Below are 23,570 nucleotides of genomic sequence, written 5' to 3' on the forward strand. Positions count from 1 at the left end.
CTCTTGAGCACCAGGTTTACCCACAGGTTTACTGTCTGGTAGGCCAGGTATGAAATAGCCCCAACTCCAGACTGGCACAGTCTCCCTAAGACTGAGTCTTCTCCTGGGACGATACCTCCAGAAAAGGCAGCAACCTTAAGTACTTGAAGGACCACAGCTCTAGCCAGGAGACTGCCTGGAGGGCTGCCCTGGCAGTAGCCTCCAGGGTTGCTGCTTCTTGCTGCAAGAGATGCACTCTCTGCAATAAGATGCTGCAATGACAGACCAGGACCTAGTCAGACTAGGTCGGGGTCAACCAGCTTAGTCAGCAGAGACCTCTGAAGGTGTGTAGAAAAATGTTTGACTAGGTAGAGGAGGAGGAAGCATCTTGTCTGATTGACTGGACTGAAGGGAAATCTCTTGTCCTGAGACAAGATTATTCACTTGGCCCAATACACTGTCAGCAAGAGCAGACCACGACAGCTCCATTGAAACTTTGGGTTCCTTCTTAGGACCCCAAAAAGATTCGAGACAAGAGGGGCAGTCACCTGAAGAAGAGGCCATGGTTGCTTCCCCAAGATTCCTGTGCTGACAGATCAGCGATACGATGTCACTAAAGGTCCTCTGTACCTCGAGGTTGTCCAAGTCTCTAGCCAAAGGGCCCTAAAGCCCTTCGAGAGAATGGTCCTCCCGATCTATTCTTCCTACAGGAGGGAGAACCTCGCCAGACCCCTTTGATCCATCCTGAATGTGAGCATATGTCCAGTGGGGAACTAAAACCCCTCCAAGAACATAGGCTCCAGTTGCTGAATCTTGCGGAGAACACTGCACAATTCCTCATATCCACCTCGCCCCTCCCGGTGTATCACATGGAAGCACAAGGAATAGGAGAGGAGGATTGGATGCTCCCACTCGTCCTTTCAGCAGAGCTGACAGAAGGAACAAGATGCGGGCGATCATCAACCTGCAGTGATGAAGGTAACATGTCTAGGAGTGTTGTTGCCTCGGTGAAACACTTTCCCGAGGAGAGTGCAGAAGTTCTCATCTCGCTGTTGACATGCTTGTTGGTGTTGTACTCGTCCGCTCATGCGAGCGTGAGTCAGGCAAGGACGTGCGATTGACAGGTTGATGAAAACATGCACTGTCTTCATGACACATCCCAGTCTTCTTCGAGGTCAAAACCTTGTGCGAAGAGGACTGAACATGGGACCTCTTAGCTACTCCAGATGCCTTGTCCTGAGGGACATTGACATCTTTCCTGGTACCTATTTAAGAGCCAGGCTTGGCTTTCACAGGTAGGGGTGAGTCACCTGCACAACTCGACCCCTTCTCTTATCCTGTGCCAATGTCGGGACAGTGAGTGATCACTCCAGAACCTTAGAGGGTCGTGCATTCGGGGAACCTTACAAATGAGTATCTGACACACTCCAGTTCCAGGAGCAGAACTCTTAGAACTAGATGGACGAATGAGCCGGAGTCTGAACTCCTGAGGTTCCTGTGACACTAGACCATGGGGACAGTGCCACAGTTCCCACTCCCGAAGGAGCAGGTGAGCCAACAAGAGAACCAACTGCTTCTTCAGGGAGAGGATGCAGACCCTCAGAAGCCTCGTGATGAGACTTCTTAGGGGGCAGAGAAGCTACCTTCCTTTTCTTAGGCCATGAGGCCTTCGAAGAGGGAGGTGACGAGGCGGCAGATAATGAAGACAAAGATAACGATAAAGACAATGACACCTTGCAAGGCCTCTTCTTCTCCGACTTCTTCTTCGCCAGCTTCTGCAGATAAGCTGTCAGGTCCCCCCAAGGGGCATCAGAAGACTTGGCAGGCAGAGTAGCAGGTCTAGGAACAGCATCAGGAGCAACAGGTGGAGTAATTTCAGACACACCAGGGGTGAGAGAGGTACAGCAGGAACAGGCAGGGGGTCCACTCCGAATCCAGGAGGGGTTGGCACTAATGTCAGAGTTGCTGGCAGATGGGAATGCATGCCCATCACTGAAGGAGTCACAGTAGTGGGGTGAGGGGCAAAGATCTTTGTGGGAACCGAAGCAAACCTATGTCGGGTCACCATACAAATGGTGGTTGTAACCACAGTGAGTCACTGAAGTGCTGGCACTAGCACTGTTCAGGTGTGCCAGCAATGCACTCACAGAAGGGGCTCCCTCATGGCCCAATGAAGTCCATGCCTGATCCAAACCTGGCACCTCACCTGCAGAAGAAAGAGTTGGGTTAATGGGAGGGGTACCCCCTCGCCTCAAAGGAGACCTTTGGAGTGAGAAAAGACCCCCCAGAGGAGTGTCGTCCTGGTCCCCAGCTCTCCCCCCTATTCTTCCTCCTCCGACGAGTCAGAAGAGGAAGACTGAGCAGAGGTTTCCCCGAAGGGGAAACAGCAAGTATGGGACGATTGTCGGGAGAGATAGGAAGACAAAAGGTCGGCAACCAAGGGAGTGGTCAGGGGCATGTTACCTGTTGGGTGTCTTCCTCTGACATCGCTTCCTTCTGGCAAACTTCCCCAACTGCTCTGGAGACCAGTCACATCACTCAGTACAATGATTATCCATAGTACACTCACGCCCTTAGCAGCAGGAAGAAAGGGCATGGGGATCAATAGGCAAGCGGAAGTTACCACACTTCTTGCCCTGCACCCCGGGCATCGCCGGCCAAGGGCGGACTTCCTTGGTATTTATGATTCATGGGTTTGCTTAACTAAAATTTATCAAATACACAATTAACACAATAATACTCAAAAAGCAGCAAGATAATAGCACAAACAACAGAAAAATCCAACCAGGATTGAATGAAATCAGCAAAAAGGCAGAGAGCTAAGAATACATGTATACTCCCTGATGACGGCCAAAAGCAAACTGGAATGTTTATGTCCAGTCGAGAGGGACCCCAACTACCGGACTGGTAGTTAACTACCGAATCGCCTTGTTTGAAAGATTTCAGCAACTGTGAATGGGCTTTGCCTTAAGTAATTCCTATTGTAAAGATTTGCATATTGTGCAGGAACAAAAAATTTTTAGATTGGTTTATTGACAATTCTGTTCATCACTTGTATGCCACTGTAAACCATAAACCATCAAGTAAGTGATCCACTGATTTGGACTGTTATGTGTAAATAAACATATCTAAAAACTTTATAAGTAAAAAAACTTTTTAGATTGGTTCATGGCCAATTTTGTTTATTACTTTTAAGGCACTGTGAGTGACAAAATGTAAAAGTTAGACTGTTTTGGACTATTTTATTTGTAAATAAACATATCTTGAAATGTTACTGCTAATTTTGAAGAGAGATGTCATGATTCTTTTCAACTGCAAAACAAATGAACTTATAGGTCAAATTTCTAAATTTCACCACGAGAGAATTTTTCAATATTAAGTTGTAAAATAAGCAGTAAAAATTTGAAGCAAATCCCTTCAATCATAACGCAGAAATAGTCATTTACAGATAGTCCCTGGTTATAGGCGGTCTTGGTTATTAGCAATCTGGTTTTATGGGGCTTGTCTAGCACTGATAATAGAGTAGTATTGGCAATAATACATACCTAACAGAGGCGCCATTAACCAGTATTGACGCCAAAACCTGGTTATCGGAGCTGAAAATTGCTAACTTTTGCTTGTCATCAAGCCATCAAAACGGAACCCCAGCCAATAAGCCTGTACTACTTTATAATGCGGCCTTATGACATCGGCGCTCCCCTTAAAGTAACATAAGCAAAATACAGTGCAACCTCGACATCCGAAAGTCCCAACTTACAAAAAATTCAAGTTACAAAAGCGAACACGAAGATTTTTTTGCCTCTGCATATGAAAATAATTCAGGTTACGAAAGGGTGTTGCTGTAAAGTCCCAAGATTCGCCTGGACCACCGAGAACAATTTTAAAACTTGTGCGCCGCCAACTGAGTAGACTCGCCACCATCCTCCCGCTCTCCCATTGGTTCCTGATGCTAGTCACCGCCATAAGATCCTGCTCTCCTATTGGTCAGCATCATGCCTCTATGTAAAGGCATTCCTTGACCATTTTTTGCGGTAGCGTTATCGTAAACATTGGAATTCGTTCCTTCACATATACATACTATTTCGTTTGTTAGCGTAAATTCGTGTTAGTGATTTCGCTTTCGTTGTACTGCAAGTTACTTTATTGTGTTGTGTGTGAACTTAATTACTTACGTTATTAGCCATGGGTCCCAAGAATGTTGCTGAAGTTCACGGAAAGAAGAGGATGCTTTCTATGGAGAACGAAGATGGAGATAATCAAGAAGTGTTAATGTTTTCTGCCATTTGTTAGTGTGTTTCGTAAGTTTAGTGTTGATGTTTTCTGCCATTTTTAATGTGTTTCATAAAGTTAAGTGTTCATGTTTTCTGCCATTTGTCCTCCTCCTCTGTCGCCACTTTCGGAGATCGCCTCACTCGAAAGGTAAGGTTAAGGTCCACATTTTACGACATGTACGTACATGTACGTAAAGTATTTCTTGTACCATGTACTACACTAATACACTTTTATTTACAGGTACGTACTACAATAAAGGTTATGTTAGGTATTGAATGTCCAAATTGTTGTATTTCATTGTTTATTGGTCAATTTAGCTTTATTATAAAATTTACTGGGGTGTTTTTGTAGGGCTTGGAACGAATTAGGCAATTTACATGTAAAATGCGGTTCAAGATACGAAAAACTCAGGTTACGAAGGCCGCCTCGAAACGGATTAATTTCATATCCTGAGGTACCACTGTATACCATATACTGTGTTTTTGAAAATATAGAACAATTTTGTGATCCACCATGCATTTCAAATAATCACACATTCCATTATAAATGGATCACTGTAGTTCTGATTATAACACGGAACTATGTTTAATAACTTAAGAATTACAGCACCAAAGTAATATTTAATCAGAACATTATTTAATTAATTAAATGTTTAAGAATTTTTTAAAAAATGTATAGCATATTATCATTACATAACACCAAAAATATCAGGCCAGGTAGCTGTCGTCTAAAGCATATACCTTTACTACCGCGATTAGTAAAATTGACCCAGTGATGACATTCTCACCTTGAGCTATCCCACACTTAGGCTATAGGTGGACGTCCTCTAATCTCATGTACAAAACAAGTGGGTTGGGGAGATAGTACCAGCCCTTCATCCCCTTGAGAAAAAAGTGAGAGAGAGAAAAAAAAGGAATTAGTATTTCATTACACAAATTAAGATAAACTGAATAGTGACACACCAGATACCAAATCTCAAACAATGGATCTTCATACCATACTCCCCCTACAGACAGAAATAAAATGCACTGATAGAACATGAAACAAGAAAACTAATATACTGTAACCAAATTATTTTAATGCTATTAAGACTTAAAATTACAAGTTCTAATTCTCAAAACATTGAACGATACCTAAAACACTAATTGTTCAGTTACTCAATAGTAAAAAAGTAAAGGGCAATCAACAATGAGTACTTCATCAATGTTCAAATATGTGAGCATTGTTGCTGCCCAAGTGAGGGAGGGTTTAATTAAAGTAAACTACAGCATTTCTTAATTTGACTGAAATTGCATGGAAGAGCTGAAATCGTAGCATAGGTGATTGAGCACTGCATTAAATTTACCATAACCATACTGCTCACTACCATGTAGGAGGTTTCTTTACTTCAATCCCAATTTTGAATTTAAGATTTTCAGTGCAAAATATGAAAATGAAATCTTTATAATAAAATAAGGTTTTATATATAGTATGTAACTTACCTAGTATATAGTTACATAACTAAGTTTCACTAGCTTAGCAGTTAAAAATCACAATTTTTAAAAGTAAATTATACTTTTCCTAACTGTACAAACCGAGTCCTTTACAATTGGAATATGCTTATGGCAAAGCTGCGACACGGCCACTAAAACTTTTGAACAAGGTGGTCCAGGCAGTAACTACTTCCTGTGCATATTACCATTTATATGTATGTAAAGAAACACAAATTGCTGATCTCTGTGCTCAGACCTATGTCGACCCAACCCAGGTACTGCATGTCCGTCCGCACCTGTCCTTGTATAGCCCACACTCGGGCAATAAAGCATCAGTACCCAGATACCTCTCTCTCTCAGCCTCAGAAGTTGTATGTTGGCCATCCTGGGATTCTATCATGCATGTGCAATGTTATAAGTTTTTTTTTATTAAAATGGAGTTTCCTTCAATTGGAGGTCAGCTCCCCCCTCCCCTGGCTAAGTAACACGGCCTGCTAGGTTAGGTTAGGGTAAGGTACGTTGAGTTAGTAAAGTTCCTTTTATAATAGGTTTCTTTAGCCAATCTCTTCCTGAACATAGCTATGGCTCCCTAATTACTTGTGCATAGGCAGAACCATTCATAGCAACAACATGGCAATCCAGTTCTCCCAATGTGGTTCCCCAAACAAAACACTACTTCCCCAAAGGGTCCCCAACCATGTTGGATATATAGCTGTGAGGTTAATTGGTAATGATTGATCGAGGTTACCAAATAATATAGGCCTACCTATATGATAGTGTAAAACACCGCTGTGCAGGCGCTTGCACGGACTAATGAGCCGCTTTTTCACTCTATTTAATCAGTGAAACAAAAATACAATTCAATATTTAAGCATACCATTCAAAAGATTGAAGTTTCGTCAACAAAATGAGAAATATGAAACCGCCATTCGAACTAAAATAAGCACGTGAGGTCTTCGTAAAATATGTTTTTACGGCAGTTTTTTAATCTAATATGACATGGCATCATCTCGCGGACAACCAGCTTTCCCAGCATTCATTTGAACAATTATTTGAACAATAATGTTTATTGAAATTCTTCAATTTTGTAGTTGAATCAGCACAATAACATATTTTGTTGCCTATATTAGTGAAAGTATGAGACGTCTTATTCCCGCGATCATGTTTTGACCTGTAATGCATTTTTACCTTATCATCGATGGTTTTATCCTTACTGCCTTCACAAATGAAACTCCAAAGTGCTTATTTGATTGTAATTTTACACATTTCCTTCTTAATTCACTCCAAATTCAACTTAAAATACATGAGTTTGTTTACGGCAAAGCCACGACGGGAATAATTTTGTACTTCTGGCAGCCAGAATCCACAACTCGAGCAGAAGACAGGTTAGTAAATTGTTTATGACAAAAAAAAAAAAAAAAAAAAAAAAAAAAAAAAAAAAAAAAGTCTTTTCTGGGCTCAGCTCGTGTCGCTGCGCGAAATATCCTTTAATCTATTATTTCTAGGGTAAATGTACTAACACATACCAGAGAATAAATAAAATAAAGAAAAAGGTCAGTATAACTGACTCGCTCACCCTCCAGGAGGGTGTCGGTATGAACACTAGGCGAGTGAGACCACTACCACGAGCCAAATGCCAATAGAAATCTCCCACTACAAAAACCCTCCAAGAGGGGAGCCGACCCACAGAGTGAGCAGCTCGTACTACTACTACTCCATCCCATGCTGCCGACTGCTGCGCCTCTGGTGGCCATCCTTTTCAGTTAGCGCACACGAGTCACACGTGTTAATTTTCTCTCTGTGTTTTTTTGTGCCCTTTCATTGGATTATCTATAATGGAGCGTGCAGCTATCGCAGCAGCTAAGTTAAGTACTCAGTATTTACGGTTAGTTGGTTTTTTCCGGCCCTGAGACAGTATTTGCCGTTTTTTAGGTATAAATACGATCTCGGGTCGGAAGCATGGCAGCATGGTTCTGCCTCGTGGTGGGTTCGTTCTTGGTCTCCCATACCTAGAACATCCCCTTATTTATGTACGCTCTATATTATTATCCGCTTTACGGTCTACTCAGGTTGTCATGCATGCATGTATTTTACCTTATGTAGGCTTCTTCTATCCAGACCCTAGTCCAGGTTCTTAGTATCGGCCTCTGACTAGCTTTGAGTGGTAGACTTGCCTTCGGGTTAGTCGTACACTCCTGGATTTTTTCTCCTGCTATATTGCTTTCTTTCTTTCATTTTTATTTATTTATACTGTGTATTTTGTTATAGTTAGGTTAGTTAGGCGTCTGGCTTAGCCTAGGTCCTGGCTCATTGAGCCTATACTACCGCTCATCAGTTCGGTTGCTTCCCTATAGCATCTCTCTGATCAGTTGGTTTTGGCCCAGTGGCCATATGCTACCACTTTTCAGTTCAGTTTGCTTCCCGATAGCATCTCTCTGATCAGTTGGTTGTCCTAGGCTTAGTTGTCGTATTTGGTCTTACCGCCTCGTGGTCACTTCGTGATCACGGGACAGCCAGACGCCTGTCCAGTCACTCTTCCCCCCCCTCCCGCTCTTCCATAGAGTCGGGGGGCGGGGGGGTGGGTCGGTCTGCCCATGCGCGCTCTGCATACCCGAGCCTGCCTCCCTCTCTCCCCTCAGGCGGAGGGGCTAGGGAGTCGGGACAGACCCAGACTGGTCTCGACCTCTCCGGCTTCTCGGTCCGGCCGGGTGGTACGTAGTGGGGGGTGCTGGCCTTTCCCCCCCTCCGCGCTACCTTGTCGCTCCGGGCTAGCTCGAGCCTGTATGTCTTCTCGCCTTTCCCACCTTACTAGGGCTCCTTCCTGATCGGAGTCCTGGTATCCAGCGGAAAGATGTTAGTCCACCCAGTAGAGTGAACCGGAGAATACAGTGGGTCTCTGCTAACCTTACCGTATTGCTGAGTTACTACACTCCGCTACGCACTGGACTTAGTCCGGTTCGCTTGTGTTTTAGGTTTAAGTTATCTATAAGTTTATCTTAAGTACCTTAAACCATCCCCCCTCCCTTACATGTTTTACCGGATCTCTCCGGGATTATAGCCTATTCAGGCGATGCAGGGAGGGGTTATGCCCAAATTTTTTCCGAGCTCCGGCACGCAACGGAGTTCTTCTGTCCCTTAGTCTGTAAGTGATGTTTTTTAAGATACTCATGTGTCTTCCCACTTACAGGCCACCAACTGTGAGCATCCGGGATGTTCCGCCACACTTCAGGACCCATGTGGACACGAAGTTTGCCGGTCCCATGCTCCATGCGCGACTCCGCACGGGGACATCCAGGTCTGGTACCATGAGACGTGTACCATATGTTACGATCTGGTGAGCCAGCTTTTTGGAAGGGGTAAGTATTCCATCTCCAGTAGCTGCTCCGCTTCTATTTTAGTGCTTAAGTTTTCATCATTTACTTTAACTTAAGGCATCTAGTTTAAGTTATACTTTAAGTTTTTAGTTTTAAGTGACTCTTAAATCTAAACTACCGCCCTCTCTTCCAGGCGCCGGCAGTAAGGGATACCGCACTGGCTACCCTGCGGGCCTGGGTCGGCGGTTTTGGGGAAAAACGCCACTAAGGGACAGCCCTACATCCTGGAGAAGCGGTTGGCATTATTAATCTTCCCCGGAGGCAAGGCGACAGGATACGTCGACCCGATAGATGCGGCTCCGACTATCGCCTTCATCCAACAACAGCTGGCTGCCTCATTAACTGATCAAGACCAGGATATCTCTACGGATGTCGCGACCCTGGATATTAATGTTGAACCTATGGTAGGTATAGACGACCTGTTGGTCGAGGTAGGTAAGGTGGACACCCAAGGATCACCCTTGGGCGTGACTGTTTCTTCTACCCCTGCAAACCTCTCCATCCTTCCAAGGCTTTATACGGGTGACGAAAATATATTCTCCTCCTGACGCTTCGGTTAGACCTAAGGTCAAGGCTAAAGTGATGACCTTGACTAAGACGTCGTCGTCGTCTAGGAAGACGGCTTCGGCTTCATCCTCCTCCCGTAAGTCTCCGGCTGGGAATCCCGGAGCAGACAGGTCTAAAGCTTCTAGCTCCGGCTCTAAGTCCTCGAGGAGTAAATCCTCCAGAGAGAGATCTCGCACTCCGGCAGAGTCACCAGTTTCCGCTACCATTGGTTCCAATTCAGAGCCCCCCCTCCACCTCCGCAGCAGCTCCGGCTTTGGACTCCAATGCTGGCCTGTTGCAACAGGTGGGCGACCTGGTTGGGTCCTAAAGAGTAGCACGGAACAAATGATCTCTCGTCTGTCGGATAGGATTACTTCCCAGGACTCCATTATAGCCGGGCTGAGAGAAGCTCCTCTAGCCTCTCCTCCACTTTCCAACACAAGTGGAACTCAGCTTCCTCCGTATGATTCACTACCTCCGTTCTCTATGAACAACCCATGGAGAGTAGCGTCATACGCCCCCTTCCAGGACGGTCTCATCTCTATACCGGAATTTGGGACTCGAAGAATAGAGGACTTCGAGTTCTACCCGGAAGACCTCCAGCCTCCGTTCATAGGTACGCAAGGCTCACACCTTCGGCTATGGTTCGAGACGATAGGGTACCTAAGGAGACAGTCCTCTATTCACGTGACCAGGCTCAGAGAGAATGGCTCAGGTGTTTAGAGGACATGGATTGTTCTAATACCAAGATACAACCGTTTAAGAGTCCCTTTACCATTTTCACAATGGATGAGAGTACCCCGCTCCCGTCCTAACCAAGATCGCGAGGTCGACCATCCCAGCGGCCCAGAAGGGGAACCTATACCGCAGTTGAAGGAAGCAGATCCCACATCTCCGTTGCTCCCTTCAGTTTTGGAGAATTGTGGGAAGACTTGCCGAACACATTCTCAGCTGGCAAACTCAAACCGGACTGTGCTATGGAGCAGTTTGGTGAAAAGCTACCCAGGCTCCCAGAGAGCCTTATTCAGGCTGAATTTGACGCAAAATCGCGACTAGCCAGATCGATCAATTCTATGGCCATGTCTGAGGTAGCAACCATGGCTTATGGATCAGAACCGATTTTTAAGCTCATGACCAAAGCCCTGACTCAAACGGTACAGTCAGATATGTTTGAGTTTGCCACTGCTCGGACGAATTGTAGGAAGCATGTCCTACAAGAGGCAACCATTCGGCATGAACCGAATAGGTTACTCTCGTCTAGCATCTGGGGAGCAGATCTCTTCCCAGAAGCTATGGTTAAGGAAGTCCAGTCAGAGGCTACGAGGTTGAACCAGAGCCTTAAGGACCGTTGGGGCCTTACGGCTAAGAGGAGGCAAGACCTGACACCTAAAGGTAAGGGACAAAGGAAACCCAGGCGTTTCCAACCTTACCAGAAAAAGCAACCACGCTTTTCTCAACAAGTTTCAACGGTACCGTTAGTGCAGACAGCCCAACCCTCCACTTCTAAAGGTCAATCACAGCCAATTTATGTGATATCCCCTCAGCCTCAGCCCTCCACCTCTTACGCCATCTCTCCAGCTTACAATCAAGCCTTCGAGAGTCAAGCTTCACAGAAGTATGACCGCTCGGGTAAGGGAGGCAGAGGTAAGCGGTCCTTTCGTGGGAGAGGATCGGGAGGCCCCTTTAATAGGGGAAAGCACTTCAGAGGAGGCCGGGGCGGTTACCAGAACCAATGAAGAACTTCAGGTAGGAGGGGAGGCTGTTTCACTTTCGCCACCGGTGGAACTTCAGCCAATGGGCTCACAGCATAGTGTCAAAAGGGCTGGGTTGGAGCTGGTTGACGAACCCACCTCCAGCCAGTCCTTTCCGTCAACTTCCTTCCAAAGAATTGACAGAGTACGCAGGGGACCTCCTTCAGAAAGGAGCTATAGCGAGAGTCAAGAGATTAAAATTTCAAGGTCGCTTGTTCAGCGTGCCAAAGAAAGGCTCACAAAAAAGAAGGGTAATCTTAGACTTGTCCCGCTTAAACTTAGCCATCCGCTGCGACAAGTTCAAGATGCTCACGATCTCACAGGTGCGGACCTTACTTCCACGTGGGGCCGTCACACCTCTATCGTTCTTACAGACGCCTACTATCATATCCCTATTGCAAGACACTTCCGTCCGTATCTGGGTTTCAAGATAGGAGACCAGGCATTCTCCTTCAAGGTAGTTCCATTCGGACTCAACGTGGCACCCAGAGTGTTCACGAAGCTAGCGGAAGTGGTAGTGCAACAACTCAGATCACAAGGGATTATGGTAGTAGCGTATCTCGACGATTGGTTGATCTGGGCCCCAACAGTCGAGGAATGCAACAGAGCTACACTGAAAGTGATTCAGTTCCTGGAATATCTAGGCTTCAAGATAAAACAGGTCCAAATCAAGACTCACTCCAGAGTCAGGACTTTCAAGTGGTCTGGCATTCAATGGAATCTATCCTCCCACACTCTGTCGATTCCATCAACCAAAAGGAAAGAAATAGCGAAGTCAGTCAAGCAATTTCTAAGTCACAAACTAGCGTCAAGGAGAGCTCAGGAAAGGATCCTGGGTTCTCTCCAGTTTGCATCAGTGACGAACGTCTTAATGAAAGCCAAACTGAAAGACCTAACCAGAATCTGGCGCTCGCGAGCAAATGTCAGATCCAGGGACAAACTATCCTCAGTGCCTCTGATTCTAAAGAATCGGCTTCGGCCGTGGGCGAGAGTCAAGAATTTGTCAATGTCAGTACGCCCTCCATGTTCCCTCCACCAGGGATCACCATCCACACAGACGCGTCCTTAAGCGGCTGGGGAGGGTATTCCCAGGTCAAAAAGGTTCAAGGGACTTGGTCACCTCAGTTCCGTCAGTTCCATATAAACGTACTGGAGGCAATGGCAGTGTTCTTGACTCTAAAGAGGTTACGCCCACCAAAGTACTCCCACATAAAGCTAGTCCTGGACAGCGCAGTGGTAGTACATTGTATAAAACAGAGGAGGCTCCAAGTCACGTCATCTAAATCACGTCATGGTAGCCATCTTCTCCCTGGCAGACAAGTTCAGTTGGCATCTTTCCTCCACTCACATAGCTGGAGTGAGAAACGTCATAGCAGACGCCCTATCCCGATCAGTACCCCTAGAGTCGGAATGGTCACTGGACAACAGTTCGTTCCAATGGATCCTTCAAAGAGTCCCAGGGTTACAGGTGGATCTCTTCGCATCCCAAGCGAACCACAAACTACCGTGTTATGTAGCCCCCAACCTGGACCCTCTGGCCTATGCCACGGACGCCCTGGCTCTAGACTGGAACAACTGGGAGAAGATTTATGTCTTCCCTCCAGTGAATCTCCTCATGAAAGTATTGAACAAACTCAGGACATTCAAGGGTCAAGTGGCTCTAGTAGCCCCAGACTGGCCGAAGAGCAACTGGTATCCTCTAATTTTGGAGCTGGGCCTTCGTCCTCTTCGGATCCCCAGTCCCAGGCTCTCCCAGTCAGTACAAACGAAGACTGTGTTCGCTTCCTCAGGGATTCTCAAAACCCTAACTTTATGGATTTCATGAAGTTTGCGGCAAAAAGAGATGCGAATATTGACCCTCAGAATATTCTCTTCTTGGAATCCGATAAAAGGGATTCAACTTTGAGACAGTATGATGCTGCTGTCAAAAAGTTAGCAATCTTCCTGAGAGAATCGGATATTAGAATCATGACAGTTAATTCAGCTATATCCTTTTCAGATCCTTATTTGAAAAAGGTTTAGCAGCTAGCACGATTACGACAAACAAGTCAGCTTTGAAAAAGATATTTCAATTTGGATTCAACATAGACTTGACGGATTCCTACTTCTCGTCTATTCCTAAGGCATGTGCTAGGCTTAGGCCTTCTGTAAGGCCTACGTCAGTTTCATGGTTCTTAAACGATGTTCTAAAACTGGCTTCCGAAACCGATAATGACACATGCTCGTTTATAATGCTCTTAAGAAAAACACTATTTTTATTAAGCTTAGCTTCAGGAGCAAGAATTTCAGAACTGTCGGCTCTATCCAGGGACCCGGATCATATTCAATTCCTTCCCACAGGGGAAGTCCTACTTTCTCCGGAACGTAGCTTTTTAGCAAAGAATGAAGATCCTTTGATGAGGTGGGAACCTTGGAAGGTACTGCCCCTCCTTCCACAAGATGTATCCCTTTGCCCAGTTTTAACCTTACGAGCCTTTCTGTCCAGGACCTCCTCATCTTCATCGGGTCCCCTCTTTAAGAGGGAAAAAGGTGGAACTTTATCCATTAAAGGCATCAGGCAGCAAATCCTGTACTTTATTAAGCAAGCCAATCCTGACTCTTTCCCGAAAGCACATGATGTCAGGGCAGTAGCCACCACCACAATAATTATTTTCCAAAACATATGAACGTTCGATGAGTTGAAAAAGTATACTGGATGGAAATCGCCGACAGTGTTCAAACGTCACTACCTTAAATCCTTGGAAGCTCTGAAATTCCCAGCAGTAGCAGCGGGTAACATAGTTTCCCCTGACTCTAGCTAATTTGTAGTAGAAGATTCAGTCCTCCTTTCTACCTGCCTCACCCAAAAGTTCGTCTATTCCTACCTTGTTCATTTGCATTCACCTTGTGTCTTAGCTGCTTTTATGATAGTGTAATGGGTGCCCCTTATTGTCTGGCTAGGGACACTCACAAATGATTATAAACATTGATCTCATGGATGTTTCCCCTTATTTTTATGCTAGGGGGATACATCATATTATAATGGTTTACGGGTTTTGTATATTAAGTCATATACATTCCTTTATATATTATTATCGTTGGTTATTTATATTAATTGCTATTATACTTTTGATACATGCTGTTACACAGATATCATTTGATACATGTAAGTCATTTTACCTGTATATATGTAAATTACCTTATGTTAACAAACATGATTAGATATAAGGGTAATTTAAGCATATTTATAATTTTATACCCCTGTGTATATGTATCTTTTAGCAATTATATTCTTTTTATATATATTTTATCCTTTATTTGAGACCTATTCTGATTTACTTTTGTTTACAATCTTGTGCTATTTCTCTGGTACGATTTCGCGCAGCGACACGAGCTGAGCCCAGAAAAGGGATTTTGACGTAAGGAAAAATCTATTTCTGGGCGATTGGCCTAGTGTCGCCAGCGAAATCCCACCCTACCCATCCCTTCGCCCAAGATTGTCTGCTAACTTCAGGATGGCCACCAGAGGCGCAGCAGTCGGCAGCATGGGATGGAGTAGTAGTAGTACGAGCTGCTCACTCTGTGGGTCGGCTCCCCTCTTGGAGGGTTTTTGTAGTGGGAGATTTCTATTGGCATTTGGCTCGTGGTAGTGGTCTCACTCGCCATAGTGTTTTCATACCGACACACCCTCCTGGAGGGTGAGCGAGTTCCAGTTCATACTGACCTTTTTCCTTTATTTTATTTATTCTCTGGTATGTGTTAGTACATTTACCCTAGAAATAATAGATTAAAGGATATTTCGCTGGCGACACGAGCCAATCGCCAGAAATAGATTTTTCCTTACGTCAAAATCCTTTTTGCTAGCACTTTTCATTTATTTAAGTCTATATAGCTACTTTGACTTAAAAAAAATTATAATTGCATGGCTGAAATAATTTGTTTTTAATTTTTAATAATTGTACGGCTGAAACAAATGTAATGTTTAATGCGTGCTAGGGATGGCAGTCATCGTTGCCAAAGCCGATGCCTTTACAAACTGTTTCCATGAATTCTAGATGTTATAGTAATGCAATAATGAAAATATTGCTCTAATATTCAAGTAAAGGGGAAACAACCGACTGGACTTCCGGATCCAATTTCCACCACATATGAAGCCACCCTCCGAAAAAGCACTTTAACAGGCATCAGTTACGAGTTGTTGGTGGTGAAAGCAGGAGCTCAAGACCTCTACTCTCTTTTGAAGTAAGTATTTTCTCCGAAGTTAGAAATTAAGGTCATATTTTAAGATTAAACAGAGGTTAAGGAAAAGTCTGGCTCTACGGAGTGCACACTACCTCCATGATGCTTTCAAAATTTTTACTTACAACTACGAATATTTCGAAGATTGACGCCATCTCGATGTTTGCGGAGTCGCTTGTGTCAATAAACTTCCCATTCCATATGCTAAATCGGCACACCACTTGTACCCATAGATGCTGGGGCACTTTCTTCACAAAATTCGTAAACAAGGACTTCCACCCACGACTTATCCAATCAAACTACGATTTTTGGTAGAAGAAGAAGCGTGCACTAGATAATTACTAGATTCCTGACTCAAATATCAAGAGTTTTGCAGCGAACGGCACCTACGGCATTCTTCGCGCTCTTCTATTGTTTATCAGTGTTGCCAATTGGTATGTGTCTACCCTCCAAACTGGGTATAAGACTTACACAAAACCGGGGGAATAATTGAAATTAGCGTATCTACTTGGAGTATATATACATATTAGAGCAATTTTATCATTATTGCATTACTATGACAACTAGAACTCATGGAAACAGTTTGTAAATGCATCGGCATATGTGTCAAGCTCCAATACATTGGCAATGATGAGTCATTTTGCCATCTGCTCGTATCGACTTTTTCGGGGTTAATTTGGTTGCAAAAAAGGGATAATTGAAATGAATTAAATAAACACATTGAAGTAATAAGGTGAAGTTAAACTAAATAATGAGTAAAGTAAACAATTAAGGGAATAAAGCTTTGTACCTCATAAACCGTGTACTCATGTGCTGCCCGCAACTCTTGTTTGTGGAGTGAGCGCTTACGAACCAGGAACCACAACGTAGTTCCAGTGCAATTTGGAGTGAATTAAGACCAAAACAAGTATAATTAAAATCAAATAAGCACTGTGAAGTGTCAGTTGTGATCGCAGTAAGGATAAAACCACCGATTACAAGGTACAATGAATTTCAGTTCAAACCTTGACCCCGGGAATAAGAAGTTTCATACTTTCACTAACATAGGCAACAAAATGTTGTTTTATTGTGCTGATTACAACTGCAATCTTGAGTAAAATCAATAAACGTTACATATATATGCTAACATCGTTCAAACAAGTGCTGGGAAGGGTGGGAAAGATGGTGGCTCCGCTGCGCTTACGAACAACACCTCACGCGGTTGCCGCCATATTGAATTTCAAAACTGCCTTGAAAACATATTTTACGGAGACCTCACATGATTATTTTAGTTCGTATGGCGCTTTCATATATCACATTATGTTGACGAAACTTCAATCTTTTGAATGGTATGCTTAAAGATGTAACTGTATTCTTGTTTCACCAATTAAATATAAAGTGAATAAGGCTGAGATTACAGTTCAGTTGACCGGACCGTGTAACACCATTTTGCCCGGTCCGTAATCCCTCCGCCAAGGTAAGTAGTTCTCGCAGATGACCCGCAGCCTACCAAAACCCGACCCCAGCCGACCAAACCCGAACCCAACCCACAGGACCGAACCCGAACATGCATCAACATGAAAGCCGATTCTCTTCGATATTTTTAATCTTGCCCAACTAATCTTTAGGACCTCCAATTTAATTTACAGTATTCTATATTTTCACCCATGCCCAACTGAACTGTAAGAGCTCCATTTTTTTCCCTTCGTTATTCTATTTTTTTTCCCATGCTTGCCCAACTAATTTGCAGGAGTTCCATTTTTTTTTTTTCATTATTCGATATTTTGACTCTTGCCCACGATAGTTTTACCCGTGCCAACATAATCTGTAGGAGATACATTTTTTCCCCATTATTCGATATTTCTTTCCTTGCCCAACTCATCTGTATGACCTACATTTTTTTACATTCTTCGATACATATTTTCCAGGTACTAGTTATCCGCTAGGATAACTAGTACCTGGAACGGACCATGCCCGACCTTCCTCGACCCTTCAGTCTGTTCCTGCTTCTCAGCCAGTTCAGTGCTTCGTCATAACTACCATGTCTTCTTCTGCCGAGAATTTGTCGTGTTCCGCACACGTGGCGTTCGCTGCCGCCGTTCCCGTCACGCTGGAAGACATATACATTTTGTGTCAAGACGAACGATCCCTAGTTAGTTATTTAATGAAAACAAATTCCCCTTGTTCAGTCATCTCGGAAAACAACCGTCCCGCCAAGAAAGAAAAAAAAAAATCCTCTACCCAGAAGATTTGAACGACTCGGATTTCTCTTATTAAGTTCTATATTTCTGGACGACTAGCAACATCTCCAAGGTAAGGTTATCAATGTAAATGCACGTTATTCTAATTATTTTGCCAAAATTAAGCACGCCATTGTTATTTCCGCTTTGCTGAAGTCAGGCACGCTCAACACATCCGAACATTCACGTTCGCTAGAAGTCCACGTGTTCGAACGCAGTCCAATGTATTCTCGGAAATATTCATTTTGTTTAGTTATCAGTAAGGATATATGGGTGCCAGCCATATTTATGGACAAGTTATATTGGTTAGATATTTATAATTGTTAACTTACTACACAGGGGGGTCCAGGGGGGCGAAGCCCCCCGGCCAGGTAAGGACATGCAGACTTAGTTTGGTTAGGTCGGTTCCTTTGGTTAGGTAGCAATCACTGTTAATATACTATACTGGGGGTCCAGGGGGGCGAAGCCCCCCGGCCAGGTAAGGACGTGGAGACTAACTATGGTTAGGTTGGTTCCTTTGGTTAGGTAGCAATCACTTAATATACTATACTGGGGGGTCCAGGGGGGCGAAGCCCCCCGGCCAGGTAAGGGCACGCGGCCTAAGTTTGGTTAGGTTGGTTCGTTTGGTTACGATCACCGGAGCTCCTACAGTTTAGTTGGAACAGGAGCTCCTACAGTTTAGTTGGAACGGGAGCTCATACAGTTTAGTTGGCCACTGTTTTTTTTTGCTTGGGTTTCGTGGTTTTTAGTGTTCATTGCCGTCGTTTGGTTAGCCTAACACAACGGGGGACGGGACCTCCTACATTTTTGTTGGTACGTGAGCTCCTACAGTTTACTTGGCAACGGGTTTCGTCTGCTAGGGTTTTGTTGTTTTTCGTGTTAATTGTCGTCATCTGGGTTTCCCCCCACCCAAAAACCCCGGCCCGGTTTCCCAATGGCTCCCCCCTTACCGTTTTCATTTACTCGCATGTACTCCCCCACCCAAAAACCCCGGTTCCCAAAAGGGTCCCCCATTATCGTTTTTATAGGCAGGGGTTTCGGGGGTTTTTAAACCGGGCGCCAAAACAAAGCGTCCGCCATCTTGTTTGTATTGCTCCGCCGATTCCATAGCAGACGAAACCCGTGGTCAACTGAACTGTAAGCGCTCCTAAGGCTGATCCACGCGAGGAAGATGGATCCACTGCAGTGTTTCCCCCTATATAAGTCTTATCCCCAGTTTGAAGGGTAAACAAAAAAACCATTGGCAACACCATAGCTATATCACAGCAAACTTGTCAGGAATCTGGTTACTTTTACAACAACGAATATTTTCAAATGAATTATCATGAATACGTAATAAATAAATGGGATTTCTAACCTTATTCTGGTCTTTAACTAATTTCTACCGCACTCTCCTTTTTCTTCCCTATCAAACGACATGTTTTCCTGGCCGGAGGCCAATACACCTCGTTATTTAAGATTGTTGTGAGTCAAGTCTCCCAGCGTCTATGGGTACAAGTGATGTGCGGATTTAGCACAGGAAATGGGAAGTTTATTCACACAAGTGACTCAGCAAACATTGATATGGTGTCAACTTCTAAACATAGTAAGCTGTTATAAGTAAAATTTCGAAAGCGTCACGTAGAGGTCTCAATCTGTTGTTTCCACTCTGGTTAGGTTATGACTGGCGTCGTCTAATTCAGGATACTGGAAGTGCTAGTTATTTTTTGGTAAAATGACCACGCAACGGTACAGTGTCAGCCTGTCGGCACAGCGGTGTTTTACCCTAAATAAATTTCCAAGATGCCTTATAGCCTAGCCCTAGGTAGTCCGTGCAGAGCTGTTGCTTAGATCCTTAATAAGCAACTGAAATACTATAGGAGGTTGATCTAAGTAATAGTGACACGGCGGGGTATACCTATCTACTTAGATCTACCTAAGTTACTACCTAATCTAATAGCTAGCTACCTAGTAGCTAGGTAGTACTAGTACCTATAGTAGTAGTAAGTAGATAGCCTACGCTACCCAACAGGCTACTCAGACAACATCTAGGCTACCAACTTATTTTAGGACGCCGATGCAAAAACTTCCTTAATGATTATTTACAAACAATCATTAACGTTCGTGTTGACCTCACCTATTCAGGTCAGCCTTAGGTAACTGGTTTTATGGCCACATCTTACGATTCCTCCTCAGGTGACTGGCAAAGGTGTCGCTACACAAAATAACAACAAACAGACGACAACATAGGAGAAGGAATGTCCCGCACTACGGAACAACCCCAGCCTATTTTCCGTCGGGTCTTATCCACAGGCTTCTCAGGTAAGTCGCCGATCTTCTTCCGCACATGCGTAGTTCTATATGTGTTACAGGAAGTATCACAAGTGTGCTCAAATAAAATAAGTTTTTTTAACAAGTGCCAAATTAAAATCAAAGTGAGTACATCACTCCCTGTCGTACTTTAGAATAAAAACCACATATCTGATGTTAATGAAACTTTGGGGAAAGTTTGTCTCCGCCCCACCCATTGACATTCATTTAGTACTTATGAAATTAATACTTCATACCCTACTTTAAGTTGAGTCAGTTCCCGTATATTAATTTATATAAGTCATTGAAAAGACTATGGTTAGATAATCTACGACCAACTGAGGTGAATGCTAAAATATTCACTCCCTGGAGAAACAAGGACAGGAGTTGCCACCTCGGTTGGGACAGAGATCAGTGCTCTATTAACGAATCTTGCTAATGACAACCTCTTAATCACACGAATCACTAAATGGTAAAACAAATTAACAATAATGCAAGTGTAATATGCTTGGTTCTTCTTTTCAATCTAACTGAAAATGAACAGTCAGTTACAGACGTTATGGAAAAAGTAACTTACAAGGATTAATTTTTAGGAAAGACAACACGTAGTCATTAAGAAATAGGCAATTCGGTTCTGCGTTAGGTGGTGGTTCATCCCTCATGTCTTTCGATCTATAAAACTGATACTCCGCTTATAATCAGGATTACCGAGTAAAGCCGTGGGTAAGTAGTAAATTTGTCCGGTGTGAGATTTATTGCCTTCCAAAGAATGACCGCTATTCGAGGCATTCCGGCTGTCTCTAATCGTTGACATGGGCATTATTTTCAGCATGTAAACTGTACTATGACGGGCGCTGCTCACATGGTAGTTCTTGTGGGCAAGGTATATATTCCATATACCTTGCTTGTGGGAAAATATTAATCCTCTACTTTCATCCTCGAGCTAAAAAGGGTGTTGGCGGGCGATAGTGCACCTGTTGATGGTATGATTGTTTTTAATGACATGGACGATTATTCGACTGTTCTCCCGCGTATAATCTATCTTCTTTTCAAATATTTCTATTTATTGTACAATTATTCTTAAATTAAATACTTAGCTAACTTTATCATTTTTAAGGTGGGGAATACCTAAGATTAGCATATACGTATATGACGAGCAGGGCTGTATGTGTTATATTTTCCCCTGTAGTTGTATTCATACAAAACATTTTAGCTATTCGTAATGCATTGTCTGACATTGAATCAGCATATTGTAATTTATTTCTTGTATTCCCAATTTTATCTAATTCATCATCAATAAATTCAGGGCTACTTACACGTATTACTTGCTCTTAAATACACGGAAGTGAAAACCAACGGTATTAAGTGAAAACTAACGGTATTATGGGAGCCGTCATTTCTAATTTCCATGGTGAATATTATCAACGATCACAATTCATTAATTTATCAATGAAAGCATTTACATTGTCCTCGACATACCTGAACATACTGAATATTTCTATTTAATATTATGTAAAAAAAATCGACAGAAGAATCATTAAAATTGTTTGGAGAGCAGGATATAAGATAATCAATTGTTACTTTGTGAATAAGGATACACATCAAAATTCATCACCCTAGAATCACTATTAATCTCTACATTACTTAATTATCAGGTATACACTGTCCTTTATATTGGCATCAGAAAAGGATATACCTAAGATACACACACACACACACACACTATATATATATATATATATATATATCTATATATATATATATATATATATATATATATCACTAGCTGACCAACCCAGCACTGCCTGGGAAAAACTGAATGACAACTGATAAACTCTCTCTCTCCCAGACCCCCTCTACTCTCTCTCTCTTTCTCATGATCTCTCTTCCCTATTAAGATAGTTGTTTGTTACATTGTCCAGCATTTTTGACATAATATATTTCACCGCTTCTCACCCCACTTTCCTATCGGAGCTGAATTTGGACTTGATGGGCATCAAGAGTGTCTCTATTCATCCCAGTGACCTCAAAAAATATGGATTAGGCATTAATATCCATCAGTTTTGATATTTTATTTTTGACTCCTTCTCACCCCCTTCCTATTGGGGGTGAACTTGGACTTAAAGAGTATCAGAAGTGTCACTTTCATCTCAGCAACCTCAAAAACACTATATAATATCTATAGTTTTCAGTTATTTTTACATGTCACCCCCTTTCTATCGGGGCTGAATTTAGAATTAAAGGACATTGGGAGTGTCACCATTCATCTCAGCAACCTTGAAAACTATAAATCAAACAAAAATATCTGTTGTTTTTGGTTATTTTTACCTCATCCCCTTCCTATAGGGATGAACTTAGACTTAAAGGGCATCGGGAGTGTCACTAGTCATCTCAGCTACTTTGAAAACTATGGATTAGTAACTAATATCTGCCATTTTTAGTTATTTTTACTTGTTACCCCCTTCCCACCCCTTTTCACCCAACCCTCCCCCATATCTGTTTGTTTGTATGGTGCTTTTACGTTGCATGGAACCAATGGTTATTCAGCAACGGGACCAACAGCTTTACGTGACTTCCGAACCACGTCGAGAGTGAACTTCTATCACCAGAAATACACATCTCTCACTCCTCAATGGAATGGCCGAGAATCGAACCCGCGACCACCGAGGTGGGACACTAATACCATACCAACCATGCCGCTGAGACGCTTCCTCCCCCCCATCTGGGCTGAACTTAAAGGGCATCAGGAGTGTCCCTATTTTTCTCAGCGACCTTGAAAACTATGGATTAGACACTAATATCTGTTGTTTTTGGTAATTTTTTCATTTCACCCCCCTCCCACACCACCCTTTTCCCAACCAATGGTCCGATTTTAATTCTGTTTTCACCATGGCCTTCCCAGTTCTGATATTGACTTATATTTAACATCTCACCAAAACCAGTCAAGAAATGTGGATTTGTATAGCGTTCATACAAACAAACAGACATAAATTCTGGTTTATATGTATGTATATATATATATATGTGTGTTTGTGTGTGTGTGTGTGTGTGTGTGTGTGTGTGTGTGCACGGTTGGTTTCAAATCATAAAAACATGATGATTATAGAACAAAGTTACAGCCAAAAAGGAAAAGTTAAACAATGAGATGCCTAGTGCTTTCGTCATATTACCAAGACATGGTCACTGCAACTAAAGATATGCAGAGACAAGGGTGTATTATATGATGGGTGTAAGTCCTAAGGGAATAACAAAAATTTGGGAGATCACAAAATGGTCAACAGATTAACATCAAAATCTACTTATTGCTAATCCTCTTTATTTTGTCTTTTAAATTCTTCTGGAACATATGTTTTATTACAGGGTCAAATGAAAACAATCCTGGGCTGAAATTTAGGTTATTCTCCCAGGTCAACTGAATCATAAGGGATTCCAACACGTTCCTGCAAACAG

At 43.1% G+C, this 23,570-nt stretch overlaps 1 protein-coding gene across 4 annotated transcripts in view; it reads right to left on the bottom strand.

The window, feature by feature from the left end:
* LOC135212992 (BTB/POZ domain-containing protein 1-like) overlaps nt 1-23,570 on the bottom strand; it is a 337,906-nt gene that overhangs the window by 122,524 nt on the left and 191,812 nt on the right. For 3 of the 4 annotated variants that reach the window (XM_064246770.1, XM_064246771.1, XM_064246768.1), the window contains exon 2: nt 5,039-5,132. The gene's annotated coding sequence lies outside the window, so the exon portion shown is untranslated. Of the gene's footprint in view, nt 1-5,038; nt 5,133-19,947; nt 20,129-23,570 lie in introns of those variants that run through there. The other variant, XM_064246769.1, reaches the window with a different exon arrangement.

This window comes from Macrobrachium nipponense, chromosome 42, assembly GCF_015104395.2.
Source record: "Macrobrachium nipponense isolate FS-2020 chromosome 42, ASM1510439v2, whole genome shotgun sequence".
In the NCBI taxonomy this organism is placed as follows: Eukaryota; Metazoa; Arthropoda; class Malacostraca; order Decapoda; family Palaemonidae; genus Macrobrachium; species Macrobrachium nipponense.